Below are 20,046 nucleotides of genomic sequence, written 5' to 3'. Positions count from 1 at the left end.
ATTTGCATCCAGAAAGAAAATGTCATTAGGGAAAATAATTTCAGATCAGCTACTTCTGCGTGTCTTCCTGGTATGTAAGTGGCATTTGACTAATGTGAAAAATCTGATAGGGCACACAGCAGCATCAAAGTCTGAATTCAAAATCCACCCCCTAGAATGAGTAGTAAAGCTTAAATGACGGAAACCAAACTGCTGTTTTGTCTTATATGTAGTACGGTAAACTTCTTTTTCATTTTGGTGATATTTCTTTGGAATCTAAAAGTTGTTTGGTTTCTTACAGTAAAAACTGTCAAGAACAGAGTTTTAACTATGTCCTTCCCTAGTCCTTGATTATTTGGATTTTGTGTTGCGTTAAGTGCAGTTCATTTCACAGGACTTAATGAGGACCTTCACAGTAATGTCAAATTGTGAATGAATGGGCTCATGAGCGAATGTTTACTGCCCAGCTGGTAGGTGAAGGCTTTTTAATCTCACAATTTGGTTAAAGAGGAAAAAGATCTTGGATCTGAGTGTAGCTTACTACTAGGGTCCTGTTTGGACACCAGGATCGTAAAATCTGCATGAAAGAAGCAGTTTCAGTGATTCAGCTTGTGGCCACAACAGTTGCTACTTATCCATTACTGTTGGCTGTGCCCGCACGTGGTTAATTGCTTGAGGTGGAATTATACTCAAGTCTCACTCCAAGAAAGTGTAAACTCATAACCTGACTAACAACAAGCACTGGACAAAAAAAGCTGCCCAGTTTAAAACAGTAAAGAAAAAGATACTACAAGTATCCCAAACATCGCATGTGTAGGAACTCTGGAACCTCAGGCTGGCACATGTTTGCTCCACATGTCTGTCACATTGGAAAGTGGTTATTATGACATGTCAGCAGGACATGTCATTTAAGTGTTGATTTTTGTGGAATAACGTTTGAAAGTGAACAGGCTTGCCATTTGCTGAAGTATGTTTGAATGACAACTGTTCTGTTTTCCTAGATTTCAACAAGAAAATGAGCTTGAAGTTTTCAGGAGCTAAATCTGTCAGCTTTTTGATACAAAGGAAATTTGAAGGGCTGGAGCACTGACAGCAGTGGGGGTAGAAGCACAGTTGCAGAACAAAAATCAGAAAAAAGTACAGGTTTACTTTGCGCTTTAATTTACATTCTTGCTGTGTTTGAGAGCCCAAAGCAGAACAGGGGTGCTATAAGGCCACTACTACTAAAATATTTTCACAAGGCTGTTGGGGGTGTGTAATCTACCTTCCTCACTACATCACTGAAGGCTCGAGTTAGCACAGAACTGAGAATTGAAGGCAAAGATAGCATAGCTGTGGCTGTGCATCCTCAACAGCGGGACCAAGCTGGAACCTATCCTGCATATTGCACTTGGCATTGGTTTATGACACTTATATGTGTGATGCTAATCCTCACCATTCTCAAAACTCTTGGTATCTGGTGCATGGTTATAAATTAATGCTTTGGGTATCACATCTTTGTTTCTGCAACTGCTTCTAATGAAGTTCTCTGTGTGCAGATTTTATTTAAATTCTACTTTTCTTTTGATCTTGCTGTTAGTATTTGAAGTTGACTGATATTTATCACTGTGTTCTCACTACCTGCCTAGTTTCCCTGGTGCATACCCCATGGCCTTCTTGCTTAATGCCGTACTGGCAAAGATGCTGGCAAACGTATCATAGACAAGCTGATGAAGTCAGACTAATGACTTAGGCTGGGTTCTGAACTTAGAGCTTTTGCCATTTTGGTTGAGGTATTTTTCTGTTTTGATTTTCTTTGGGAGGGTAAGGGGTGTTACACCCAACAAAAACTCTCAGTATGGAAGCAACTATTAAGCTAGCAAAGCTAGTCTGGCAAACTTTAGCTTAATATTTGGTAAGCATTCAGTGATACATGATGGAGGCTTTGAGCAAGTCAAATGAGTATTTTAATTCATAGGTTTTAGTGTGTTTCTCCTACTGTTAGGTTACTCTTTTGAAAAGTGGCTGTATTTTACTGTCAGTATCATTTTAAATGAAATAGTGCTCATTTCAGGATAAATGAAAGGGAAGTGTTACGGTAAGACAAATCTGTGATAAGTGTTCTTCTGTTGGTACAGATGGCATCTGTGTATTTTTATCACTACAAATCACTCACAGTTCGAGTCATACTTAGTCCAATATCTTGCTTTATGTTTATTAAAATAATCACAGTTTTAGATATGATATTAATCACTCAGTTCTTTGGAAATATTTGGATTGGTAGGTGAAAACACATTTATTTTGAGAAAGCAAATGATACAATTTTCCACATATTTGTAAATCTGGAAATAATAAACTTTATTGCAAAGCAGTGAATTAGTAAGCCGGAATCTGATTTGTTAGCCTTATTTTTCTCATACACAATTTATCAGTCATACATTGCAAGTGCACGACTGATAAATCGGGACTTTGAATAGTACCAATAAGTGCACTGGGGACAGTTACCTACATTTAAATACATACTATATTTTTGTTTGGTTTTTGGGTTTTTTCAAAAGTCTCAGTCTGTTGGTAAGATTCCTCAGGAAGTCTTGCGTTGTTTTTTTTTTTTTTTTATGCTGTGATAAGTCTTGCATTTGTTTTTTGTACTGTGATGATTACATTCCAGCTCTGAACTGGTAATTCCACAGCTGTGCTAGCTTAGAGGGGAGGACAGCAAGTTTTTAAAGGTTAGGTTTTCAGATAGAAGACAACTAGTTGGATCTAATAGATTTGGATCAAACTGCCTTTTAATTTCCCTTCTGAGGATTGCTGGTGACTTTGTTAGCATAGCCAAAACAGTTTACAGACTCTTTTACATTATACAGGTTGCCTATGCTCCAGAGATGCCCACTCTCAGATTAGGAGTGCCCTGTCTATTCTTCCAGTGCCTGAGCCAAACCCATAACCATGGAATGGGCAAGCAGAGCCGTAAGTGCCTACGTGCCCCTGCTCTTCGCTATATCTGGTGAGTTTTTCTAACTTGTACTATAATGTCTACATAAAAATGGATTGTGAATCCCTATAATAATATTGGCAGTGTTCCACATAGCAGTAGAAATGAACTGCGGGCTGTGCTCCACTTCATCTTTGCAAGATGATAAAGAGGGAGCAAATTAGCTCCAAGCTTTCCAAACTATGAGCCTGAAGGAGTACAAAAAGGTACTTTCTTCATTCTCTCAGATGAAAACCAGTTGCCCCCTGCTTTCCTCACGATATGTGAAGGAAGAGGGCCTGCATGTACAAAAGATGTGAAGTGATGCCAACTGGTTATATAACCTATGTGACCTGATCAAGATAGACGACTTCTGACTTAGTTACTGGTGTTTTCATAATTAAGGCAGTTTTCCTGTTCTGAACCTCAGCATTTTCCCAGTTGAATTAACTTTTAAGGAATGGTATTCAAACTATGAAATATTTAAATTCAACTAAAATGTAGCCAGATTAATTTTGCACCAGTAACATTTATTGAAAACTGAAAGAAAATGCGTGTTTCTGTAGGCAGACACACCCAACCTAACCAGTTTCAAATTTGTACACACTTGCATTAGCAAATTGTAGCTTGCTTTGCTCAACTGAAGTATGAGTCACAAAGATATCAAAGAAAATAACATCCAAAATTCCACTTTAAGGATAACACATAATTATACAATTGGTTGGCTCAAATGAGCAGTCGTCTTCATAAGCAGAATTATCTTGAATGACCTTCTATCTAAATATGTCTTTACACAGAGGGCCAACTCTTGCTAACCCTGTTTGTGTGAACCCTCGGAGCATGTCAGCAGAACGGTTCAAAGGGCAGGGTTACAGTCAGGATAGCTTCAGCAGTGCTGAGATACTTGTGTGTAAGAACATGGGAGGTGGGCTTTTGTATTTCTTTCTTTGTTCCTGTAGTACATATAACAAATGTATTTTACTGTTAAATAGTCTGGATGTACCAGGAGAACATGACATTTGTATTCATGGCATAATATTGAGCTTGAAAGAGTTCCCTGTCTTCACTTGATTGGTAGAATTCAGTTGCCCCCCACAGTGGAGAACAGGCAAATTTTTCACTTACATTTTTTGGTTGGGAGTAATTCCATTTAACTTCAGGGCAGTTGCTCAGTATTTACTGTCATGCAACTGAGTTCAGAATGTGCCCCCTCAGACAGGAAAACACTCAGAAAACAACTGTGAGAAGATCACACTGCAGAAGATTGTAATGAGGAGAAAGGAATATTCTAGAAAATAATTTGCCTAATCTATTTTATAAATTCATATTTAAACATACATACATTTATATTTACATATTTACACATCATAGAAAAGGGGACATCAAAAGTCACCCTGTTCAGCCACTGTGATGAGTTGGGATCAGCTTTGCCTAGAGCATGTTACGTGAGAAGCGATAGTTTACTATTAGGACTTGCTGAAATGAAATTCTGCTCTTTGTAATGAAGTGCAGGCAGAAGATATAAATGTTTTACGTTGAGTAACCTAAAATTCGTGACAGAATTTGAGAGAAAAAAGGATGATCCCATATACACATGTTTTCCTATCAGCTAAGAATCTTTACTGTCTTACCATTATAATGATGGATCTATCATGCTTTAACAACTGCCATACTCAAATAGGGAGAGGGGGTGTTTGGTAGAAATGGCTTATAATACCTTACCTATTGAGGTGTTACTAATGTTTAGAATAAACCTAGATGTATTAAATATACAGTAATATCCATGTTTGTAAACAGAAATTAATGTCATTAAGAGATAATTTGATATGTATGTAATTAAGTAACATTCTCTACTGGAATTACATGCATTGTACTTCCTATATTGGTTCAAATTTCATTAATATTAAAATGCAAAAAGAACACCAGGCAGTTGTATGAAACTGTAATTCTTAAAAATTATTTCTAAGATGGAGTTATTTTCCTGACTCAAAACATCATTTGGCTTTGTGTATTATAACAACTTGCATTCAATCTGGAAGGAAGAGCTAGAGTTATAAGAGCAAAATATTAAGGTACTATTGTGCAATTCTTCTGGAATTTCGCTGTGGAACAGTAAATGTCAGATATGTCTTGTAATTCCCTTATGATAGTGTTACCTCAGTAAAGTACTTTTTCAGTGTATTTCTTTACTTTCTCCTTTTTCCACTTCGTCAGTCAGTACAAGATACCAGCTTGCACTAACTTACTGTATACTCTTTAATAATGTCATGATGTAATAATATGTCCCAGAAAACACAATGGGAACTCCATATGAAAATACTGTATAATTATTTCTTGTACTTTATTATAAGTGTGGAGCAAGTCTAAATCAAAAAATCCTATTTAATTCACTCACACAAAATATTACTAGAGTAACAAACCAGAAATTGCCAGATACAAGAGAGTAGAAGTTGTTTGCCTCACATCTGCAGGAATGCACTCAGTGAATTGGTAAGGCAGATGGTGCAATTTTTCTACCAAATTCTGTAAGATTGCTAATGCAAGGTTTCTCCCATCTGTAACTCATTGTAGTGAGACCAGCTGTTCTTGTGTTTATTTTGACCACATCCATTTCATAATTGCAAAATTAATCTCTTGGGTTTGGATTTGATCCAAATTCAAATTTGTAGAACAAAAATAAAATGGCAAACTGCAACACCAGATCTACGCTGCTTGTCACTCCCCTTCGAATGCAGTGGCTCCTACACTTCATATTATGGCTTGACTCATCTGTGAATGTGGATGCACACACAAAAGTACAATCAGAACTACTTTTTAACTGTGGTGTTATGGTGTGTATATATAGCAAGAGGTTATACAATAACATTAGTTAATTAGATATTATTAAAGCAAGGTTTTATAAATCTGTCTCAGACATCATGTAGGAAAGACATTTAGTATAGGGAATAAAATGTATTTATAAGTATTACAGTGATTTAAAAATACTTAAAGCCTATAATAATCTGTTGTTTGCTAGGATTATAACCGGATTTTACTACTCATATTTGTGTGCATAGGCTCAACTACTTGAATACCGTGACTCACTCCACTGGTAGGTGAGTACCATCTTTCTTCCTGCATCTTGTTTGTGGTTTTCTTGGCAAGTATTTTCAAATGCAGATGCCTGGCATTAATTAAGGGGCCTAATCTTTGGATGTAGTAGCTTTGAATGTCATATTACTGGCTTGGAATATTAAATAATTGCCATCTTTTCTGCTAAAGTTTAAAAATGTAATCTGTGTTCATTTAATTTCTTTGACGTTAGCTACTGAAGAAAGGGAATAGAGCAGACTGAATAGTTAATCCAGGGACTGGTTTATGTTTCTGATAATGCAACTTGTTCTGCAGTGGCAATGGACAGGTTACAGCATGCCTATAATTATATATCATATAAACACATTACAGCAGTAGTTTCTATAGGCACAGTTCCAGGAACAACCTGGGGTTGTTCTAAATAACAAATATAACACCACTGCAAAGTGTGGGAAACAGTGCATAACATCAGTAAAAACGCTCATGCTGGTAGGACTATCATTGGGCTGTTGTGCACATAAGAATACAAGAAAAAATAATTAATTGCAGATTGTTAGGAAGCAGTTGGAAGTAATTGTTTTGCCAAATTAGTAGTCTTGAAGATAACACCACATTCACTAGAAAATTTGTTACTGGCACAATTTAGCAAGAATATACAAAAGGGAGGTTAACTGAGTTCCTGTTCTCTAAAATAATTGAAAAGGCCTTTTTTTGAGAAAGCATCTCTTTCCTCCTAGTCATTATTTTTTGTCTAATTGCCAGCTGCTGAGCTAGCTGATGTTTCAAGTGTATAAAAGGGAGTGATGGACATGTATGCAGAATATGTAGAAGCATTTTTGGTTGATTACATGGACCAAGCTGGGAGATGCTAGCAGCTCTTTGTGACTACACTCCTGGTATGTTATTCTGAGTGAGTTTTTTCTATGGCAAGGTGGCTCCTGGAGTTCAGACATTAGCTTATGTTATAGCTCTACATTCAAATATAAAATACATGTAATGGTTTCTTCTAACAGTTCTTCTCTACTACTGCTTAAATCTTTATGAAATACGGTTGGAACATAATGGGTACTTTTCTTTTCCAAGAACTTTCCATAATGGTCTAAGAAGGATTTCCTAACCAGTAATATCACCGGTGGTTTTTGGCCTTGTTGGAAGTGGCTCACTAAAAACCAAATATACAAAACCTCAAAACAAAAGAAATATGCTTTAAATAACTGCCTATTACATATGCTGCAAGGGATTGAAAATGCACAAGGAAAACATATCATCCTGTCATCTTACTCATAACAGTAACAGCATATCCACATCATGTGGATAGGGTGTCAGTGTGGCTCAGGTGGACTGTGCTGACACTTTTCTATGAGCCACACATAGGTTCCAGCATGGTGTCAGTGCTGACTGCCCAGAAAACCACTGAAAAGCAGATACAAAGCCTGCAGTAGGAACTGCTGAGGTCCATCAATTTATCCTTTCTTTTCCACTCCAAGTTCTTTCAAAACCTGCACTTTTTTTTTTGCTTTCTAGTACATGAATTATGTCAAAACTGATCAAATACATTAATTTACATTCCTGACATCTTTTTATTGTTTGTGTTTTACCCAAAGTCTGGGGGATAGGACTTAAAACACCCATTTATTGAAGGACAGTTTATTTTAGAATTACCATACTGCAGAAGAAAGGAACATATATATCTAATCCAGTTCCTTATGTAAGAAAGGAAAATGGTGTAAGAATCAAACAATAAAAGCGAAGATTCTTATACTGGGTCTGCAGCTAAAACATTATGCTTTGTGATGAATCCCTTACCATCCTTTTCCTTAGTCTGCCTCCTGTAATATGGTACAAAACAACATTTTTCCATGAATGTGTGCTGACTAAAATGAAAGAAAATTATTTCACATCTTTACAAGGATACACAGATGCAATACAATGGCACAGTATGGTCATTGTTTCGTATAATGAATAGAAACTATGGGTTTCTTTGTACAGTTTCTCTTTAAAGAAAGAAATATATCTCAGGATATATTCAGAGAAAAAATTTTGGACAGTACTTACGGACTAGAAGAGCTCATCTATAACAGCTTTCAGAAACACTGGGCATGTGATCTTGGCCTGCTCTCAGAATAACTTTGATGCTTATCATTCTTATTACTATTATTATTTTTGTATAGATGATTAAATGTCATAACACTTGGAAATTAATGTCCTATTTAATTACAATAGAAGGACAGCTGTTAGGTGTAGTGATGACTGTTCTTTATTTCACCGTCTTTGAAGCTTAACTCCACCCTACAAAGCTCCTTCTTCCTGATTTATACCCATAATTTCCTCTGTAAAATGCTTGCACAAGATCAATGGGTATTGCCGTCCATTCAAAACACCAGCAAGGTTACAAATCAAAACTGTTTGAGTCACAGTAAAATTGCCTCGTCACTTATCCTTCCCAGTGCTTTGGGGTAAGGTAATTCTGGAATACTTACAATTCTGCTCTAGTCTAAAATGCAAGTTACATAGCATGGTCCATTCTATTGTTCTAGTGTTATCGGACTATAAATATCTGAATCATGAAACTAAGCTAAGTACGAATATTTTACTAAAATCAGCCAGATCACTTAGATGTGGTATTACTTCAGGTTGTGAATTTTCTACATGAATATCTTTCAGGTAATTGCTGTCAGGTCAGTTATTTTTCCTTTGTGATGTATTTTGCCCAGTCATTGGCCCAATTAATAGCGACAAAGCTCCTTCAAATGCGAGATTTGTTTTCACATTTTGATTGTATTTTAAGAATCCCAGAACCACGTAACTTCTATAAATACAAAACTGATCTCAGCCAAAGAAGTAAGGACTATCATAATTACAGTGATGCTCTAGGTTTGAGTTACTGTGTAAGACTCTGTTAGCACATACAACTTTTGGAGGTAATGAATTCTGCATTCTGCAAAAAAGTTCTAAATTCTTGTGAAAGTAATTATGGCATCATGCTGACCTTTATTTTGCATATAAAGGTTTTGAATCTCAAACGAAACGCCATCTTTTTTCCCATTTTGAAGACAGAAGTTGGAATAAAGCACTCTAATGCTGCGATGGGGCTCTTGCTATGTTTTTATAACAAAAGATGATAGTTCCTGCTTCAACAGTCCATTGTAGGTCAGTCTCAGCAGAAAGGTGACATCACATGGAACCACATAATCTATCCCAGTACAATCAGCTCTCAAACATCCTGTCTGGCCTAAGAAAGTTAGTAGCTTCTTGGGCAAAGCCAAACAGCTTCCAGGCTAAGTGTAGGGATTTTGGGATTCTTCTGAGCAGTTTTGCAACCCCTGACTAATTCTAAATGAGTGTGTTTGGTTTGTCTACCAAGGTAGTTGATTTCTGCTTTTGGTACTCGTTCAGGTATTACTAGATGAGAGTCTGTTCTGGTTTGGTTTAGTTTTATTAAAGTGGATATTTCTTTGATATTATTAACTTTGTTGTCTTACGTTCTTTAACCTGTGAAAGGAAGTTGAGTTTTTCTCTCTGTTCACCACAAACAGCTCTAGAAATAACAATTTCAAGTGTCAGCAAGGGAAATTACAGCTAAATATGAGGAAAATAATCTGATGACAACAGTCAAGCATTGGAATATATTGTCTGCAGAGGTTTTGCTGCCGCTAGAAAGGGACCAAAAAACATTAAGAAGCATTTAGGCATAGCTCTGTATAGAATGACCTCTCAAGGTCCTTTCTCCTCCTACTGTTGATGAATCAAGGAAAGAAATAAAGTGTGCCTCGTTCCTTTTCAGCCTCACAGAGACTTAGATTTCTTTCCTTGTCAAGGCAAAAGTTATGACCCTGACATGCTTTTATTCTGTTGGTGTATCGGTTTACTGCCTGTTCAGTTTGTGTGGCTTTGAGAAGCAGGTTTTGCAATTGTATGCAACAAAGATAATCGTGATGCTTTGTAGTTCTCTTTCACTTTTCTTGTTAGACTGACAAAGCATCTTTACAATATGAATTAAATTATAACGGTCATTCTTACAGGTTTGAACTGTCATATCCACAAAAAATACACCATCGTATGTAAGTCCTCACAGAAATGTCTTGCATCCTTAAAATTTTGTCTCTCAAAATGCTGATTGGTTGGGAAAAAAAAACCCAAACTCTCGATTCTAAGAGGCTATATTGCATTTTCCCTTAAAGTTTATATTATAGGCAAATTCAGAGTTTATCCTTAGAACTCAGAAATTCTTACCTGTGACAGTTTCTCCAAGATGTTTAGTTCACTGGGATGAGGGAACGGTAGTTAAGCTCATTTGACAGAGAGAGCTTTCACATGTCCGAAATCCTAGAATGAAATTCTTCGCACATGTTTATGCATTTTGTGAAATCAGAGGTCTTTGTGCTGTGTTTACTGAACAGCTTTTGTGAGATATAAATACCAGCACATTCTGGTAACATTTCTAACAAACAGAATGGTCTACTCAATCCCAATATGGTCCTGTGTTAGAGCAGATTGGATAGCACGCTTCAGCGATGGGAAATGCATTTAAATTTTATCCAATGGCCTGTACTGTTTATAAATTTAGATACATTGTGGGTGTATAGAAGCTGATTGTATAGCTTTATTCATTACATGCTTTATATCAAGTTTTGGCTTCTATTCTGTTCAATGATTGCACATTAGCATTCTTCTAGATCTTGGCTGCATGAAACTTCCTGCAGAACTAGTTTGAACTAATAATGCCTGCTGAAAAAATATCCTTTCTTCTGTCCCTGTCATTAGGAAAACTTACTATTGATAGTTGATGATTTTCCAGTACTCTTCCCAGTTCATAAAACTACAAACTAGATGCTCACAGACCAGCTATGTCTCTGAAACAGCATTCATAGGTGGACAAATAAGGGGCTGATGGATCATTTATGAAAGGCTTCTGATTATTACCTTCTACTTTGGCCACAGGCAGAAGTTTCTTCTGTGTGCTTCTGACTGGTCAGTTGGGTTATCAGCTGACTTGCAATTAAAACAAGGCAATTATTATGTCAAGAGTTCTGGAAGTGATAGTCTAAATTGCACTGACCGCAGAATTAGTTGTTTGTGAATTACAGGCTTGTAGGGGAGTTATTTTCTCTTCACTCTCACTGTCTGCAAAGCACATGCCTCTTTCTACTACACTGAGTTTATTTTAGCCATGTGCTCTTCAGTGTAAAATGCTGTCATTCTATTTTGTGGATAGTCTTCCTTAGAGACACATAAGTTGTGCTGCTAGGAAGGGGGGAACATCTTTGCTGGTACAGTTAAGATCGTTGTTTTTGTTGTTGTTGTTATGAGGTTGGAATTTTACCAGTAGCTTTAACAGCTGATAAGAATAGCTGATAAATGAACTAAGCCAGGTATGGCATAGACCATGCACACAAACACCTAGTGACTGAAAGTTGCCATCTCTTATTTACCCTTCAGGTTTTACTTTAGGAAAAAAATAAATATCCAGTATTCTCTCTTAAAACAATAAATCTTGTTTTTCAGAGGGTATAGATGAGCATGGAAGAACAATCTCTCTCTTGCAAGGAAGTTAAAATTTCTCAAGTTGATTACCTTCAATAACCTCTCAAGTAAGGACTGCTCTCATGACAGGTATTACAAAATATTTAATATTGCCTTTAAGATTTTATGAAAACAGAATAGTCTTAAAACACTCTTTTAAGTTTTTTAAGCCTCTTTTAATATGGCTGAAAGCCTGAACCTGTTCATGACTTAAGATTCTCACTTGTTCCCTGGTCTAGCAGCAGTAGGAAGTAGGAAAGTGGCCACGTTGACAAATACTCCAAAATACTGGCATCAGTTCATGTAGGTCACTGACAAAAGTTACTAAATACAAGTGAGAACATTGCTGGTCACTTCAGCTGCCATGAAGTAGCGCCATACACATACCTTTGAATACCTGGTCACTTCTTTCAGTGCTGTTCAGTATGCCAGTGCTGGAAGAACAAGGGCCTAACAACCCGGCTTTTCGTGCAATAGGAGTAGCATAACGCTTGGTTAATAAATTGCCTGTGTAACAGATAAACTGAGACCAAAAAGTTCTGTCTTTCTGAATCCTGAAAATGCACTTCAGGCAGAACAGAACTGCTGTTTCACACCATACACTCCAGAAGTTGTTACTTTCTGAGAAGTGTGTGGGAAGGGTGTATATTGTGCCATTGTTACAGGAGAAAAGAAATTAAAGAACATTTCTTGAACTTAATGTGGCAGTATGACATATCATGCATAGGCTTGTTTTAATGTGTATGTGTAGGTATGCTTGCTTTTTAGTATGTGTATACCTGTCAAGTTATGCAAGTAAAGCCTTTTATTGACAAATATAGTAATGCAAAAATAAAAATAGTTGCAAGAGAACAATTATGTGTGAACCATACAGCAGAAAGCACAGCAGAAATGCTGAAGTATTACCTATGTGTGAATAAGTTATTGTAGAAAACAAAATCTGGTAATATTTAAATGCATCTCTGTAAAATGGAGAAATGTTTGAGGAAAAAGTAAATAATCTGATATAAACATAAAAGCACCAGCTAATGTAGATTGAAAGAACACCATAAGTTCTTGGTATTGTGCATATGTAAACTCGTGTACGTATGTAAATCGTCAGTATTACAACAGGGAACCTCTTCACAGTGCTACTTGCTGAGGATAACCAGTATCTAGGGATTATAAGAAACTAATTTGTTAAGCTTCTTTAAATGAGGGAACAGAAGACAGTGAAAGCAAAGACTCTTTAATTTCTCACTGCTTAATGGACTTTGCTCTTACTCTGTAGCCTTATATAGAATACATGTGTATAAAGACCTGCCCTGGAGAAGGGGGCAAAGTATAACATTATTCATAATAAAAGAGTAATCACTGACATCATGATAAATTGTTTGAAAACATAATTTACAAACATGAATGTGGCTGTCTAGGGGAAGGTATATGGGGGGTGCCTTTACAGAATTAAAATTTTCACTATTTTGCATGGCCTCATTGATGTCTGATCCAGGGGGAAATTTACAGGACTTGAGAAAAGAGTAATTGTATTGAGAGGTTAAAGCTATAAAACGCAGTCTGAGTCAGAGTTACAATGGTTACCAACATGGTGAGTTGTATGCTACCCTACCATGCACCTACTCAACTCCTCAAATGTTGTTATAATCAAAGAAGTTTGACAGTCTGATATGGTGTTTCCCATTCTGAAGCTGGTACTCTTCTCACAGAATTAGAATTGAGAAGGACTCAGGTAGCTGATGGCACAGGATGACCGAGCCCCTGCTTGTTCTCTCAGGAATGCTATGTTCATTTGGCTGATGCACTTTGCTGAGGCACTGATCATTAATCATTCCGCTTTCAACTTTCATTTTCACAGACTCGTGCTGTACATAAATAAGTGGGAGAGACTGAAGTAAAAAACAGTTGCAAGACGAATGTTTGTGCTTCCTAAAGCCCATTGCTAATACCAGGTAAGTTTTAATGGCTCGGAGCATTTACTGGTTTTAGTAGCAGCATGGAATAGGATTAGCTTTACCTTAGTACAATTAATTCTTGTATTCTATTTCGGGTGAGGATTGATTGACCAGCTGCTGTCCTTCCAGTGGGCATGAGTAAACCAAGTCTGAAAATAGGCAGTTAGTGGAACTGGGTCAAAACAAAAATGCCCTCCTCAAGCAAGCCCAGCAGTTGTGGTTTTAAAATAGTCTTTCTCATTGTGAAATTAAAATCAAAATATACATTTAATTGAAATGTTTTGATTTGGACTTTTCCCAACTTTAAGTATCAATAAAAAGGAGTTATAAAACTAAGCGAACAGCACCCTCCGCCCTATCAGCAAAAGTATCTCACTTTTTGAAGAACTTGTCAGGTGTCTTGTGGCCCTTCATTGTATTCCAATACACACCACAAATCATACAACACATACAACCAGAAACCCAAATATTCACTGCTTCACGTAAGGCTCCTGTCTAAATTATTTCTTGTGCTAAATCAACAGTCTTTACTGCAGAATGGTTTTAAAAGGTAATGAAAACGTTTGTGCTTAAATGGGTTATAAAAGCCATAAAGCCCTCCTGTAAATGAAAGCTCTTGTAAACAAAATATCGAGTCCTATTTAAAAGAACTGTTTCATGTTGTTTACACTGCCAAGTTGCTGATAGTGCATAAAGTTGTTCTCTTAATAATGAGTTGGTTAGAGCAACGCCCATCATCCAAAAATGTGTTACCTTGTAGGCGATCTACATTTTAATCATCTGATGAAACAGATGTGGGAGGATTGTCATGAGTTGTTTCTGAAATCTGAGAGAAGCAAATACCAGACCTATGGGGGAAAAAAAAGCCATTGAGTTGTCTTCTTACTTTCTACCTGACCAGGAGAGATCAATTAGAAATATAAACTTTCACAGAAGTGAAAGTCCTAATTTAATGACTCAAATTGATTAAGTTGTTAAAATGATGTTCTACACAATGTTTTATTTAAGCAAATCCAAAAGCTTGCTGAATGCATCCATAACCTGGAAACCTCCATGCTACATAAAGACAAAACAGGATAAACTGTACTCACAGCAACAGTTGAAATGTCAGATTTAAATTACAGGAATATAGCAAAATCTAGGTCACTTCAAGGAAGAGGAACTATGGGAAGAACCCTTAAATTTTATGCCAGAAAGATACATGCTTATAAGTCTTTAAATATATTTAGCCAAATAACATGGTATAAAAGAGAAATATTTAGGTCACAATATGGAGACAACGTGTTTCAGTCACCCCTTTTGGATACTGGAACACTGTGGCCACAGGAGCATGAGCAGGTTAAATTGTCCCTGTTCCAGTTTCTGTGACCAGACTGAGGCAGCTCTTTCAATCTATGTTCTAATCTGTATGTAGCTGTAACATACAATGACCAAAGAACTGGCTATCAATTACACTTGTAACTTTAAATTCCTATCATCCTTGGCCACAGAAGTCTTACAGCAGTTGAATAATGTGGAGATGCTAATGCATGGGAAATTAAGTAGACCTTGAAGCATTTTTTCTTTTTGATAGGTTATTGGGTGGAAAAAGTAGTCTATAAAACTTATATTAGATTTTATTACCCCCATAGTTTTAGTAGTTTTATATAGTTTTTAATTTATTTTTTTTTTTAGACAAATTCTGAATGCTTTTCCATGTTATTGGCCTAAGGCATTCTGATTTTCTTTAAAGACCGACCAGCTGTTTCTAGGACAGATTTTTAGTTGTGTACAAGTACAAGCAAAGATAAATAAATGCCCACATCCCTCTCTTGCTCTTCCTAAACATCCAAGGTACCGACATTTATTTTAAAGTATGTCACAATCGGAGCTCCTTTATCTCCTTTAATAAAGAGGACTATTCCTTAGGCAGTCTGTCCAGGGGAGGGAAATGCAAATTGTTGCTTTGGAACTGAACTCATTTCCTGCTCCTTGGTCATAATGAATGTAATATCTTTCCTTGGCATGAAATTTGAAAGTATCTAGCTCCACAGATCAGCTGTTCTGTACTATGTTCCACATGGCTGCAGGCCCTTTTCCTTTATCAGTTTTCTTAGAGCAGCACTGAACTATAAATTAGAACTGGCAGCATAATATAGATATCACTGATTATCAGAGGACTTCTGCAGTATCGTGAAGAGAGGAAAGTTTAGCATCATCTTTTGTTATTTATTTTGTACTAAGCCTTATCATTGGATAAAATTCTGGCTGTAGCATACAGTGTTGTATTCTTATTTTTTTGCAGTCAGTATTTGATAAATGATGACTGGCAATGTTTCATTTAAATGAGGCTTTCACTCTTTAGCATGCTAAATAAGGTCTTTAATGGATAGGAGAAAAGTTGCTCAACGTGTTTGGTGATCAAACAAAAAAATCTTGTGCGTAGTATTAATTATCTGAAACAAAGTAAATTGACTGTTAAATAACCTCAACAACTCAAACAGGAAAATGGTTAGAACAAAAGAGTGACTTCTGCTTACACTGCTGATTATTTCACTTTATAGAATGAAATACAATCTGTTGAGCTTTGGAGTTCTTGAAGATACTGACAGCCATCACAAAGTGTCCTTCTAAAACAAAGTAATTATATTCTTTTTTGTCACTCTGTGTACTGTTGTTATACTATAATACAAAGACTGTTTTTCCCCTCTGCTGGTATAGCAAAAGTAGGTGTATATGTGCATGTTCCTGGACAATTTTAGATTAAATTATCTTAGCTGTTGATAATTAGATGCAATTCTTAAGTGTAGATTTTTTTTGTATGTGTGATAAACTGGAACAGTATGTTCCAAGGATTCCCATTTCTTTTTGAAGGGTATAAACTTCAGCTGATTTCACTATTAGTTACAAGGAAACTACTAATGGGATAAGAGAGTTTTCCCTCAAAATCAGTCACTTTATGGTCTGATCACTAGTTAATGCCAGTATAGTAAATTACAGTCTTTGAAACATACCCTAAGCTCTGATTAACCCTTTCTGCTTGTTGAATTTTCTTACTGTAACTTGTAAAGAAAATTAAAATTCTCAAATCACACAAGAAACAGTTTCAATCCAATCTTGCTAGCATTGCAAGGTACCTTGCTAGAATACACTTAAAATAAAATATAAAATAATACAGCAGATAAAAAGTCATTGTGGATGAGTATATAGCAGTGCTTATATGTGCTATATGAAATGATGGGCTCTGAGCAGCCTGTTAGTGCTCTAGTGCAAGACTCTGGTCATGACAGAACTCCAGGAAAACATCAGATTAGTGGCAGTCAAAAAAGGTAAATCAAACATTAGAAGCTATTAATAATAGAGAACAAAACAGTAAACATCATTGTACCATTGTATAAATGATTTTTTCCACATCTGGAATAATGTGCAATGATCTATTAGAACTGGAAAAGGGTCACGGAAGGGGTATTAATCAACCATGATATGCAATAACATTTTGATGAAGAAGACTGAATAGGGCTGCTGGTATTTTTTCTTCTAGCTTGGAAGAAGGAGGATATAACAGAGATAATGTTGTACAGAAGAACTAGGAGCTGTGGAACTAAGAGCCAGAATCTAAAGGATTCTGCATTCTTCATGCAGCAGTAGCAGATCTGCTGGCATTCCAGAGGACTTTGTGTGCACGAGAAGCTTACATGAATTCAAGTAGTGTACTGAGGAAGCCCATGGATGTGAGACTGGAAGTTATTGGTAAGAAAAAAGCCATCTTGTCCTTATGAAATACCCACAGTTGAAAATAGCTGGTGAGTGGGAAAATACTGAGTGAGAAATGTTACACTGGGTTGTCCTCTTCAGACACTTCTGGAAAACACTGATGGTTCTTTAGCATCTGCATCTGTTTGAGATCTAGATTGTGCCTTGATCTGAACTGTCATAGGTGTTCTTATGTTTTTAATTGAAATATAAATAGCCAGGTGGTGCTGTCCTAAAGCAAGATCAAGGTATTTCCTAAGAGGTGGGCTTTTTTCTTGGGTTTTGTGGGTTTTTTTGTTTTTTCCCTCGTGGGAAATAGGGTATGTTGTGATTGCAGAGGCACAAACCAGAAGGGCAAAGGTTCAGGCAGTACAAAGAACAACCTGTCACCTCCTCGCTCAGAACTCTCTATCCTGAAGTTGCTGTGGTAATGTGGCAGATGGGGTGCCAGGTGCCACGGAGCCAACACTCCCTCTACACTAGCTAGGTTTTCCCCAGTCAGATCTTTGCTCAATACTCATCTGGTTTTAATCCTTCCCAATCATCTCCTGGTGGAGGGGGACTCCTCTATAATCCCTTTACCCCAGTGTGTTTGCATGATACATACACACAAATGTACCTATCTATCAGGAGGTTCAAGCAGGAGATCAGAGACGCTGATGTTCTGGAGTTTTTTGTATGCAGAGCATCTGCAGTTGTTTAATGAAAGAAAAGGTATTAGAGGACAAAAGTTATTCTAAAGTGCTGTTTTATTACACAGTGTACCAGCTTTGCAGTCAAAGATCATATTGTCTGTTTTCCCAGGTGTCAGGCTGTGTTTGCAGAAGAGTAGATTTAACTTCACTGTTTATAAGCATTTACATTCTTCCTCCTTTCCCTGACCAGTCACTTTTCCATCCTTATATATTCATATTATAAGCAAAGTCTGATTTCTTTCTTCTGTCCAATTCATTCTGCCTCTGTGCTTCCAGAAAGGTATTACTCTGTATTCTGCTTGATGACAAATGTTACCTACATATCCACAGAGAATTAAGGGCAGAAAGACAGTTGAGAAGCAAAAGCTTTGAAAAAAAAAAAAAAAAGAATAATATAAAGGACACTCAAATCAGAAAGTGCAGTCTGCCTATACAAGCAGTTTCATGTAAGGCAGGCACATGAAGGCTGACCTGCATAAGAAAAGCTATGACCGTAACCAAGTAATATTTACTATGGACACACAACTTCTGATTTAACAGAGCTCAGCTTCTTAAAAGACAATGATCTATTTGTGATTTAAACAGCAGGTTCTAGACACTACCTGTCTTGTCTGAAAATATCTGGTTTCATCTTTATAGGCAATGAATGGTGTTAAGGTTTGGTTGGTTAAACAAGAGCAGAGCTCTGTAGCCAGGTTGTCCCAGCCATTTGGAATGAGGAGAGAGGCAGAGTCTTGTGTAAATTCCTTTCTCTGCTAGGTGTTATCCCATTATCAGCACAGTCTGATCCAGATAGCCCAGGGTTAAGAGGTTAATACGAACAAAGGGACTGCACTGGGCTATCTGGAGCAGTGTCTGCAGACAGGCATCTTCCACCAAACCTCAAGTGCATTATGGCTGTTCCTTCAAAGGGAGGATCACAAAACTGAAGCCTCTGCTTGCCAGCTGGCTCTGACTTCCCTTTCAATCTCTAGTGCCCTCCTTTCACCTGAAAGCAGATTTTTATCTCTGCCTCATCAAGTTGCTTATGGGGTACAGCTGCCTGCCAGTGTGCCAGCTTCTTAACCCTCTCTTCCTCAACCCCTTCAGTTTCCCAACCCCATATGGCAAATAATTTAAGCGTAGACATCAGAATACAACATTTCTTGTAGTGGTCTTCCCAAATGACTAATTTTCTCTCCTATTTTATACCAAAATACAGTTTTATTCCTCCTAGCCACAGTTGTCACAGCAAGAACTCATACTGAACAGGTAGTGCCCTACAAGATAGAGAATGCAGTATCATTCTCAGTTTGAGATGTACACAAAACTTTGGTCACATTAAAATTCAAATGCTTTGTTTGAGGCTCTTTTCATTAACTGGTACAGATCACTGTGCATATATTACTTACTGTTATTATTTATGACTCCAATAATCCCTGCCACATCTATAAAGTGTTGCGGAAGTTATTTTGTATTTCCATTACAATGGGATGACTTAGGGCTTGCTTTCTGCTGACCCTTGTAAGAAATTTCCAAGACACTCTTTATTAAACAGGGCACTGTACTGCATGCAGGTGAGAGTCTCGAGCTGGCTAACCAACAGTGTTTTCCACATTCTATGCTATAGCATTTTTATTCCCCTGAGGAGTTTTACAGGAGTTTCTGTAATTTCCTACTGAAGATAAACCAATTTCTTATGGTTCGTGTCAAATAGGGCATTGGCTGTTGTACCCATATTCCATTGCTTTCCAAGAGATGATCTTTCCTAAATTATTTTGTGAGAAGCCACCAATAGTTTTTTTCAAGCTGGGGAACTGGTTTTAAGAGAACATAGGTTTTCTTTGCATACAGTTCCTTTGAAATCAGCAGATTTACCTCTAATGCATTTTATATACATGTATGTAAACTAGATTGTCTCTTTGGGTTTAATGCCTCAAGGAAGAGCAATACTTTTTACAGTTGATGAATATCTCTTCAGTAGCTTAAAATACTGAATTGCTGTAGGACCTCATCCTAGAATTCATAGCTGCCCAACTGCCTGTTAAGCAGATTTTGTTAGCACTTTTTAATTTCTGGGACAGAGCTTGCAGTGAATGGCCAACGTAATGCCATGTAGAACTGCAGCTGGTATTGCTCCATTATGTCAGAGGTGTTTTGCTGT

The sequence above is a fragment of the Lathamus discolor genome, chromosome 9, assembly GCF_037157495.1.
Source record: "Lathamus discolor isolate bLatDis1 chromosome 9, bLatDis1.hap1, whole genome shotgun sequence".
In the NCBI taxonomy this organism is placed as follows: Eukaryota; Metazoa; Chordata; class Aves; order Psittaciformes; family Psittacidae; genus Lathamus; species Lathamus discolor.
The sequence above is the reverse complement of the archived record's forward strand: the minus strand, read 5'-3'. Positions refer to the sequence as shown.